Source organism: Cavia porcellus, unplaced genomic scaffold (genome assembly GCF_034190915.1).
Source record: "Cavia porcellus strain 051 isolate PalLab524CR breed Dunkin Hartley unplaced genomic scaffold, mCavPor4.1 scaffold_2, whole genome shotgun sequence".
NCBI lineage: Eukaryota > Metazoa > Chordata > Mammalia > Rodentia > Caviidae > Cavia > Cavia porcellus.
This window is the reverse complement of record NW_026947485.1, coordinates 112,023,281-112,031,205: the sequence shown is the minus strand read 5'-3', so window position 1 is coordinate 112,031,205 and position 7,925 is coordinate 112,023,281. Positions and strand designations below refer to the sequence as shown.

The window sequence follows — 7,925 nt, the reverse complement described above, 5'->3', positions numbered from 1 at the left end:
GCATGCAGGGATGGTTCAACATCGTAAATCAATAAACATAATACACCATATCAATAGAGCCAAAAGTAAGAATCATATGATCATTTCTATAGATACAGAAAAGCTTTTGATAAGGTCCAACATTCATTTATGATAAGAACCTTGCAGAAAATTGGAATAGATGGTCTTTACCTCAATATAATTAAGGCCGTCTATGATCAACCAACAGCCAATATCATACTAAACAGCCAAAAATTGAAGGCCTTTACTTTAAAATCAGGCACAAGACAAGAATGTCCCCTTATCATTGCTACTATTTAATATAGTACTGGAAATACTAGCCAGAGCAATTAGACAAGAGAGAGAAATGAAAGGCATAAAGATAGGAAAATAAGAAGTCAAATTATTATTATTTGCAGGTGACATGATACTCTATATAGAAGATCCCCAAAACTCCATTGAAAGACTCCTAGATATAAAAAATAAATTCAGTATTATAGCTGGATACAGAATCAATACTCAAAAATCAATAGCATTCCTATACACTAACAACAAAGTCACAGAGAGAGAAATAAGAGAGGCCACAACCTTCAGACTAGCAACCAAAAAAATGAAATATTTAGAAATTACTCTCACGAAAGGAGTGAAAGACCTATACAGGGAAAATTATAATACACTGAAAATGAAATTGAAGATGATCTCAGAAAATGGAAAGACATCCCTTGATCATGGATAGGAAGAATAAATATTGTGAAAATGGCCATTCACCCAAAACTTTTATACAATGCAATCCCGATGAAAATACCATCAACACACGTCATAGAACTCGAGAAATCACTCCTAAAATTCATCTGAAGTAAGAAGAGACCTAGAATAGCAAGGACAGGTCTAAGCAGCAAAGGCAAGGCAGGAGGTATCACAATCCCTGACTTGAAGTTATACCACAAAGCAACTGTAGTAAAATCAACATGATACTGGAACCAAAACAGCTGAAGATCAATGGAATCGATTAGAAGATACAACCACAACTACAAACACCCTCAACCACCTTAACTTTGATAAAGGGACCAAACATGTTCACTGGAACAACAACAGTCTCTTTAATAAATGATGTTGGAAAAACTGGCTCTCCATAGGCCAAAAACTAAAACTAGACCCAAGCCTATCACCATGTACTAAAATAAAATCTAAATGGATCAAAGATCTAAATATTAAAACAGAAACAGTAAATCTATTGGAAGACAAATTGGGTAAAAACCTTGAAGACATAGGAGTAGGTAGAGAATTCATTAACAGGACTCAAAGTGCACGGGAAATACTTCCCAGAGTCAATAACTGGGAACACCTGTTATTAAAAAGTTTCTGCACGTCAAAAGAAATCTCCAGCATAGTGAAAAGAAAACCCACAAACTGGGAAAAAATCTTAGTGAACTGCCCCTCAGACAAAGGACTTCTGTCTGAAACATATAAATATTTAAAAAAAAATCATCAGGCCCCCAAAATTCAAAGACCCAATCCAAAAATGGGCATCTGAGATGAATAAACAATTTTCAGATGAAGAAATACAAATGGCAAATAAATACATGAAAAAATGTTCACCATCACTTGTCATTAGAGAAATGCAAATTAAAACCACACTGAGATTTCATCTCACTCCTGAAAGAATGGCCAAGATCAAGAAAACCACCAAAAACAAATGCTAGAGAGGCTGTGGGGAAAAAGGAACTCTCTTGCACTGTTGGTGGGAGTGTAGACTAGTGCAACCATTGTGGAGGTCAGTCTGGAGATTTCTCAGAAAGCTGAGACTGGAAGCCCCATTTGACCCAGCTATTCCACTTCTAGGCATATTCCCAGAAAAACTGAAAGCATCATATCACTGTGATATATGTATACCTATGTTTATAGCAGCACAATTTTTAATGGCCAGATCTTGGAAACAGCCTAAGTGTCCATCAACTGAGGAATGGATAAAAAAGTTGTGGTATTTTTATACAATGGAGTGATTACTACTCAGCTATAAAGAATGATCACATTGAGATATTTATAAATAAATGGATGCAGCTTGAGACCATACTCATAAGTGAAATAAATCAAACTCACATGTATAAATACCGAGTAGTTGACGTAGTGTAAGAAATTATAAGAATACACAAAAGTATGTGGTAACCATGATTCCCAATCATATTGGTTTGAAGCCATATAATGTTTTCACTCATTAATTGCAAAGGTTTTAACCTGGGTTTTTCAATTTTATTATCGATGGTAGTACGAATAGCTATTTTGAAGAAAACAACACATCATAAAAGCTAGTGCTGATTTAATATCATCTTGTTTTGAAGTCCCATCAAGCTGTTGTACATCTGTTTCCACTGGTATTAACATGTTGTATCTTACTATATTTTACTATATGCGATAGTATAAACAAAATTTTTTATAGGCAAAGAGATAATATAGTTTGTTTTCTGTTAACTGGTTCTAAATACCCTGTAATTCTTTCATTCTCTTGAATGGCTTCACACTGTCTTGATATGCTTGATGCTATAGTATACAAAATTATACTCAAATAATTCAAGGTAAAAGAAACTATGGTGACTACTATTATGTTAGATTATCTGGGGGTGAAACACAATGATGCTTAAATTGTTCGGTTCTGACCTGTGTTGTTCTGTTACAATGTCCTCTTTTATCTCATTCTCCACCATTTTTTAAAATTAATCTATTTTTTCTTATTTTTTCAATTAAGGGAAAACTAAATTAAAAAATAGCGAGATATATTATAGTAACTTTTTTGTTTTCCTATTAACCTGATTTGAACCCCAGTATTGCTCTCCCCATATTGTTGTGTCTGATTTTATTATATTCTGTTTTGCTTGATAGTATCAAGTTTGAGGGTATAGGCAACCATTTTGAAGGCAATAAGATTTACTATGATGCCCATTATGGTTTGACTATTATCTTCTTTTGAAGTCCTGTAAGGTCTCCATTGTAGGTTTTACTGGTCATGTTCTGTACTGTTTTGATCAACTCTATTATACCTGATGATATAGGCAACTCTTTTTTAAAATAGCAAGAGGCACAATGGTAACCATTTTTGATCACCTGATATTCTATTTTTACATTATGTACTATGCCCATCCTTCTGTTCTAACCGACTCAGTTTTGTTTAGTCATGTTAGGTTTTATTCTCTTCAAAAAAAAGTAACAAGAACTGTGGGAGTAAAAAAACCCAAAAAGTGTAGTTGTTATTGTAAAAAAGAGGGGAAAGGAAGGTGGTCTAAGGGGTATAACTGCATGTATGTTTGAGTGTGTAGGATGGAAAACCATATTACTGAGCTTTTGTTGGATCATTGAATGGAACTGTCTGCAATCTCATTGTATGAATGTCCACTTTCTATGCTTTAATTTTATAATTTGGACAACTGTTTCTAAGCAGACAATATGTAAACTATTAACTAGTGGTTTCTTACTGTAAATTTTTTTCTTAAAATTCTGTATTATTTGTACCCTTTTACTGCTTTGTTTTTTTATTTCCTTTCTTTTTTCTCTTTAAATAAAAAAAAGAAAAGAAAATATGTGAGTGTACTTACTCTAGGCTAAAGATTTTCTTCATTGCCTGGTGACCAAATATATCATTTTTTAGATGAGTGAATCTGAATGAATGCATTTGATATTCACATAAGGATTTTGAAGGTTTTATTTATTCATACTTCAATCAAGATTCATAAGTAACCCATTTATTTAAAAATTTCCACTGAAAATGATATAGAAGACTTAAATTTAAAATGTTTTTAGTTTTATGCAAGTAATAGAGAACATACTTCAAATATCATTATGTGTACATGTCAGCCATTAGTAAAAAAAAAAAATATTTGACCAGGCACATTCCATATATGAACAGACACACACAACATGCATATAGCAATTCAAACAGAAATTCAAGAAACAAAGTCCAACATATCTCAGAATCATTTCCTGGTTCCCTTCCTACCTTTCATTAACTGAAAAAGTCAATTCAAAAGTCCATGGTAAACAAGTGCTTTGTTGTAATCTGATGTTCTAATTTCTTTTACTGTCTTCTACATTTCTTTTCAAATATGTTTTTTTTTTTGGAACATGGTGAGTTATGCAAAGCAGTTATAAAAGCTTTGCATACCAATGATGACTAATAACACATTAATAAGCGAAATAGGTTGTTTTTTCAGTAAGTTCAAAAGATAATAGAGATTACTGATCTGCCTTTATTAATTTCATGCCATATCATTGATAATGATAAAATCAATTGTTTTATGACTATAAGTTTTATTTATACATATTTTAATCACAATTCAGAAACAATCTGAAAATCACTCCATATATTACAATATGATGTATAATTGAACACAGCTGTTTGCAGTCTCCCTGTTTGAATGTCCACCTTGTGTTCTTTGATACTGTGATTTGAGGAACTATTTTCAAGAAGATAGTGTGTAATCTACTAGCAGGTGATTTCTTACTGTTATGTTGTTTTGTTTTGTTTTGTTTTGTTTTGTAGTTCTGTATTGCGTGTACCCTTACGCCGCTTTGGTTTGTTTTGTGTTTTTCTCTTTTTCCTTTTAAATAAAAAAAAAATTACAATATGATGTATATAAATTTAAATCTTTATTTCTTTTTCATATAATAATAGAAATTATCACAATACAAATATGCAAGTGTACAAAATCAGGTCTTGCTTGGTTACATGCTATGCTATTTACATGTAGAAGTAGTAATTCACAAATCATGCCTCTATGTATATTCAATGTTATATCAAATGTTGGACACCTAAACAGATGTTTACACATACACACAAAAATGAAATTGGAAACACAATAAGTGGATCCTGTTTATTAGAAAACTTTTACTATCTCCCCATTTTCATTGTAATGAGAAAGTCTAATGAAAATCCAGTGATAAACAAGTGTATTTGTTATAGTCTATTGTTATCACCTCCTTTGATCACATCACCTTGGTTTAAGGGATTTGGAATTTGGAAATAAGTGAATCTAAACAGGCTAGGAAAGTTTTGCAAACCATTCAGGGTAAGTGACAGAACAGTTAAAAAACTGATTTCATTTTTTAATATACCCTACACAGCAAAAATGATACCATAAGAGCTTTCATTTTACATGTATTTCATATGCAGTGTCATTGTCAGTGCTAAAGTCAATGACATTATTTGAATAATGTCATAAGTGTGATTTGAGATATTTAATCTTGTATATTTTCTGGATTATCTGACTTTGAAATTTATTTTATATCATTTTGAATCTGGGAAAGAGCTAGGATTTTTATTCACACCTATTGCCCTACTGTTGAACACTCAGTGATAGAGAACAAGATAAGTAACATGTCTGGGGAATTTTGTACAAGTTCAGAATCCAAATTGATCAACTTCATACCATCATACTGTTTCTTTAATAGTTGCATTTTTCTTGTCAGTTTCTCAAGTAAATGAAACGGTTAGAGAAATAAATCATAGCTAGATTCATAATAAACTTTTTTAAAAATGTAGAAAAGTGGATTTCTAATCTATTATTCTCTTGGTTTTTTTCTAGTTTAAGACAGGAACAAAGAAGAATGCATTTTGCAAATTGTTCATCACTAGCTAAATTCTTTCTCTTGGGAATTACAAGTAACCCTGAAATGAAAGTGACTTTATTTATGTTGTTCTATTTTGTTCTCACTATCCTCCTAGCAAATGTTGGAATGATCATTTTAATCAGAGTGGATTCTCGGCTTCACACACCCATGTATGTTTTCCTCAGCCACCTGTAATTCTTTGACCTTTTCTGTTCTGTTGTGGTGGGGCCCAACAGAAATTCTGTTGTGGTAGTCTTACTTGTCATGAACAATTCAATTACTTTTATTGGCTGTGTTCTGCAATTTTTCATCATCTGCGTCTTTGTGGATGCTGAAAGAGTACTGCTGGCTATGATGGTCTTTGACAGGTACCAGGCCACCAGTGACCCCTTACTTTACATGGCCAAGATGTTCATCAGGCTGTGGACCCAACTCCTGGCTGAGGTTTACCTGGTGGGATTCAGAGATGCTCTGATCCACACCACACTGACAACTGCTTATGTTACTGTGGGTCTAATGATACCAATCGTTTCTTCTGGGATGGCCCTCTTCTCCTCTTAATATCTTGTTCAGATACTCAATGAGTTAGTGATTTTTACCATTTTTGGTTTTTAGAACCGAGCACAATTTTGGGAGTATTGATCTCCTATATCATCTTATCATCTTAAAGATCTTCTCTGCTGAGGGAAGGTTCAAAGCTTTCTCCACCTGCACCTCCCACCTCACTGCACTTGCCACCTTCTAGGGAACCATGCTTTTCACGTGCTTCTGCCCCCGTTCTGCCTACTCCCTAGATCAGCACAAAAAGACATCAGCGTTTTACCTCCTGGCAGTTCCCGTGCTGAACCCTCTGATTTATAGCATATGGAACCAGGATGTAAAAGAAGTTGTGAAAAAAATTTAAAGGAAAATTATTTTAAATAAACCTGTATTATTCTAAATACTTCAAATACCTACATACTTCTATAGACACAGATGTACTCTTATTGTTTCCTTCAATCATAAAATGAAAGTGACTTATATTAATTTAACATAATTTGTGTTTATATAAAGTATTGCATATTAACAGTTGACTCTTTCCTAAATATACTGTACTTCATTATCTATCTTGAATTTAAATGTGATACTCTTTTAATTTTGGAAAATTTTCTAGTGTATCATAGTCTCATTTGTTTGGAGAATATTTTATGAATTGATTTAATAATTCTAAAATATTCCTTACCTAATATATACATTTTTGAATGTGTGAATTTTGCCTTTTTATGTAATTTTTAATGAATAATTAATTTGAAATAAGATATAAAATTACATCATGTAAAAGACAAAACATTCTCTGTACAAGCAAAATGTCTAAACGTAGACTGCAAATAAGAAAATAATTTTGAAATGGGGATTTTATTTTCAGATTAAACAATGTGTTTTTATAGATTGAAGGGAAGTTGATGAAGAGAAATAATTTTAAGTAGGAATCTGATGTGCACAGAAAGAAGGATTTTAGAGGAAGATGTCCAAGATGAAAGGAATGAAGATGAAATGATGATAATGTGAACATTTTATCACAGAATTCTTAGTATTTTATGTCTTATTTTAAGAAAGATCTATTTGACTTTATGACACTTTGTATTCAAACTATATTTTTCTGTGAATGTGTTTTCTTTTCTATCGAGCAGAATAAGAGCCCTAGGAGGAAAACATTCTGGTGCTCTGTGTCATAGCTTGGTAACTCTAGACAATAATGATGTGCGATCCATTTCTCTTTGAGTGCAAGAAACAATTCTGAATGCTTCTCTGTGAAGGTTAATTATTTGAGGAAGTATGTATGCTTGGATACTCTTTTGATCATTGCATATTAAATATGTGACTATTGACCTATTGTGCCCCACCACTTTGCTCAATATTGTGTCAATTAAAATGAAGTGAAAACTAACTTCCAAAGCCAATCCCTCTGTCCAGTCCCCCTCCCGTGCTACAATTCTCACCCAGTTGCTGCTGTGCAGTGTCGCTTCCCTACTTCCCTTTCTTGCCCCTTGTTAAATGTCCACTCTCTTGACTAGTAAATAATGCCCCCCCATAGGCACTGTCCTGCTTACCGCCCTGATTATTAAACTATCACCTCTGACTTGAGACTGCAAGCATTCTTAGTTGAAGGACAGCATGTTGTGGCCTGCCTTTCTAGCTCAAGCTTTGTGACTGAGCCAAATCAGAACAGCAAATAACAAAATCAGTCAATATAACAAGATCTTGAATGCCTTACTAGGTATCAAACAGGGACAAACTGAGGGTTAGTTTCATGGATTTTAATAAAGTAATTAAGTGATTGTGAGATCTATTATAATGAATCTACAATA

General features: G+C 33.0%; 1 pseudogene; it reads left to right on the top strand.

Annotated features, from left to right (window-relative positions):
- Positions 1-5,466: 5,466 nt before the first annotated feature.
- LOC100734685 (olfactory receptor 5W2-like) lies at positions 5,467-6,481 on the top strand (annotated as a pseudogene).
- Positions 6,482-7,925: the final 1,444 nt, after the last annotated feature.